The sequence below is a fragment of the Neofelis nebulosa genome, chromosome 8, assembly GCF_028018385.1.
Source record: "Neofelis nebulosa isolate mNeoNeb1 chromosome 8, mNeoNeb1.pri, whole genome shotgun sequence".
Taxonomy (NCBI): Eukaryota; Metazoa; Chordata; class Mammalia; order Carnivora; family Felidae; genus Neofelis; species Neofelis nebulosa.
Window position 1 is genome coordinate 2080021 of NC_080789.1, and position 3651 is coordinate 2083671.

General features: G+C 47.8%; 1 long non-coding RNA gene across 1 annotated transcript; it reads left to right on the top strand.

Moving 5' to 3' along the window:
* The first annotated feature begins 401 nt into the window (after positions 1–401).
* LOC131518678 (uncharacterized) lies at positions 402–3330 on the top strand. Its single transcript, XR_009265235.1, has 2 exons — positions 402–703; positions 1092–3330. It is a non-coding gene; the product is annotated as an uncharacterized LOC131518678 (long non-coding RNA).
* Positions 3331–3651: the final 321 nt, after the last annotated feature.

Consider the following 3651-nt stretch of genomic DNA (forward strand, 5'->3'; position numbering starts at 1 on the left):
CTGCGCTGGGGGCCCAGGAAGACCCCTCCCAGTAGGTGCCATTGGAGCGGAAGACCTTTCGTTCTAGGGAACGTGCAAATGGTGTAGACACTTTGGAGGCCGCTGGCTGCACATCCCAGGTGCAGGGACAGGGGACAGGTGCGGGCAGGTGCACGGGGATGACGGGGACAGGCCACCCGGGGCTCTGCTGACTCTGGCCTGAGCCGAGCGGGGTGCAGAGGGCCCTGCGTGGGCCCCAGTGCGTCCTGGGCACTTCCGGGGAGCCCCTCCCTGCAGGGGTGCAGACGCTCCCGCCGACACCTGCGGTGATCGCCAGAGCCAGGCCTGTCCTCGGCGACGTGTCCCCCAGGCTGCTGCTCCAAAAGGGTTCCCGGTGAACCCACGCGGGGTGGGCTGTCTGCTGCTGCGTCAGTCAGGCTGCAGAGGGAGGTCCGGAGGGCAGACCTACTTGTGCTGTGCGCTGAGGGCGTCCTGGCTGGAGCAGGGCCGCGCTGGGTCCTTGTCCTGGGAGAGGAGGGGAGGGAGGGGACAGACACCCCTTGAGGCACGACCTGTTCCCCGCAGGTTCCTCCCTGAGAGTCAGCGTGAGCTTCCGCGACACAGCATTGGCCTCTGTGATGGCGGGTCCCCGAGGGGAGAGTGGCCCAGCCCCCAGACGCGTGTGCCCAGCATGCTGTGTGACCAGCCGGGGGCTCTGGGGCAAGTATGCCCTCAACCCCCAACCACACTGTCGCCTCCACACAAAGGCCACGTGCAGGCCTGCCACCTGAGCCTCCACGGTGCCCCATTAGGGCCACTGTCTTTTCCCAGTGGGGACCCCGGTCAGGTGCTTCTTTGGCTCTTCCCGGCTGTCCCCTCAGCCGCTCCCGTGGAGCTCAGGCCTGGTGCTGCCCGGGCCCCCAGTCCGGCTCCCCACCAACCAGATGGGGGCTCGCACGGCACCACCAGGCCGTCCCCCCACCGTCGTCTTGTCTCACTGAGACCGCCACGCCCCAGACCTGCAGCTCGCTTACCGTGTCCTGAGTTCCCCCCGTCCCAGCCGTGAATCTCAGCGGTTCTCTTGACACGTCCCTCTCTCGCCTGCTCCCCAGGATCCAGGGGACGTCCACAGCCTGCTGATTTCCCAAATGGACCTAAAATCCTGCAATTCTCTTCATCCTCTCGTTGACTGCTCCAGTCAAGACGCTGCGTCTGTCTGGCACCCCTGTGGATGAAAACTGAACATGTTTTGTTGTTGATCGATTTCCTTCCTTTCCTTCTCCCTTCTGTCAGCCTGTTGGGCCACTGGAAGGAAGACCACAGACTGGGCAGCTAGCTGACATCATTTCTCACAGTTCTGGGGCTGAGGTCCCAGGGCCCCCCTCCACTTTCCAGCCTCTCTGACCTTCCTTCACTTCTGAAGCACTGTGCTCTGGTCTGCCCCAGGGCCTTGGCACAAGCTGCTTCCTCTGAAACCTCCTACTATGCATCTCCTGTCCAATGTGCAGACCTCGAGGTAACTTAATGCTCCCTCCCCAGGGACCCTCTCTGATCTCTCCTCAATTCCCTCTAATCTAAATGCAGTCAACTCAAATCAATTCACTTGACTCAAAAACATGCAGTTAGTGTAACACGAATTCAAGCCTTTCTCAAGCAGACTCGCTTCCACGGAGCTCCATCCCAACCGTCTCAACTTGGGACAAAACGTGTGGCTCAGCACCAGCTAGATGGAATTGGAAGGACAATGACCCACATTTCAGAAGTTCGTGGACAAGAGCTCTGAAAGATCCACAAGAAAGCGAGGAGTTTCCGGAAAGGAACAGAATTCATTCCTGGACTCAGTCCCACTTGGTCACGGTGCCTCCTTCTTATGCGTTGTTGAACTCCATCTACTCATGTTTTGTTGAGGAATTTTGTGTCTATGCTCATGGACGCTGGTCCGTACCTTTCCTTTCTTACAATGTCCTGCTGACCTCACGGAATGGGTTAGGAAGTATTTCCTCGGCTTCCTGTTTCCGGCAGGAATGTGAAGAATTGGTATAGCTTCTTTCCTAAAAGTCTGATAGAATTTACCAGTGAAACATCTGAACCTGGTGGGGTTTTTTGGGGGGGTAACATTAATCAACTACTGATTCAATGTTCTTAAGGGATACAAGCCATTCAGATGATCTATTTCTCCTAATACATGTTTTTGGTAGTTTGTGTCTTTCAAGGAATTGGTCCACTGAATTTAAGTTATCAAATTTGTGGGCATAAAGCTGTTCACGGAAATTCCTTTGTTTTCCTTTTAATGTCCATGAGGTCAAGTATGATGGACCCGCTTTCATTTCTGATATTGGTAATTTACGTCTTCTCCCTTATTTTCTTGGTTAGACTAGCTAGAGGTTTTCAATTCTATTGATTTTTTTAAAAGAAACTATTTTTGGTTTCATTGATTTTCTCTGTTGGTTTCTACTTCTCAACTTAATTGATCTGCTCTAATTTTATTACTTTTTTCCTGTTTAATTTTTAACTGGCTCTTCTTTCTCCAGTTTCCTAAGGTTGAAAGTAGATTATTGATTTTAGATATTTTTTCTTTTCTAATACATACATTAAATACTATAAATTTTCCTCTAAACACTGTATTCACTGCATCCCACAAATTTAGATGTTATATTTGTATTAAATAAGCTTTTAAAATCTTAGAGAAGTTTTGCATTTATAGGAAAGTCACAAAGATACAAAGAGTTCCCATATATCCCACACCCCATTTCCTTTCTTTTTAACATACATAAATGTCGCCCATTTATTAGTATTAACGAACCAATGTTGATACATTATTGTTACCAAAAATCCACACTTTATTCAGATTATCTTCGTTGTTAACCAATGTCCTTTTTCTGTTCTAGGATCCCACATTACAGTCATCATTATGTCCCCTTAAGCATCTCTAGGCTGTGGTGGCTTTTCAGACATTCCTTGTTTTTGATGCTGTTGGCAGCTTTGGAGAATACTGGTCAGGCCTTTTATACAGTGTCCTTTAATTTGTCACGTTATCATTTTCATTTAATCTGCTTTAACTTTTCTTGAGTCTTCTTCTTTAAACCACGTGTTATTTAGAAGTGTGCTATTGAATCTGAAAATAATTTGGGATTTTCCAGCTACTTTTCTGCTTTTTATTTTCATTTTATTGTGGTCTGGAAACATACTCTGTCTGATTTCTATTTTTAAAAATTTGTTAAGGTGGGTTTAATGGTCCAAAATGTGGTCTCACTAGGTGAATGTCCCGTGAAAACTTGAGGGGAATGTGTATCGGGCTATCATTGGATGAAATATTCTAGAAGTATCAATTAAATCAAGTTGTTCATTGGTGCTGCTCAGTTCAACGATGTCCTCACCAATATTCTGGGTCTATTAGTAGCAGAAGAATGCTGAAGTCTCCAAAAATCACAGGGGATTTGTCTATTTCTCCTTGTGGTTCTAACAGTTTTTGCCTTGTTTATTTTAACATTCTATTGGTAGGTGCATACATGTTTAGGATTGTTATGTATCTGTGGAGAATTGGCTCTTCATCATTATGTAATCTGTACTTTATCCGTGATGATTTCCTTTGTCTGAAGTTGCCTCTGTCTGAAATTACATAGTTATTCCAGCTTTCTTTTTATTAAAGTTAGTTTGATATATCTTTCTTTA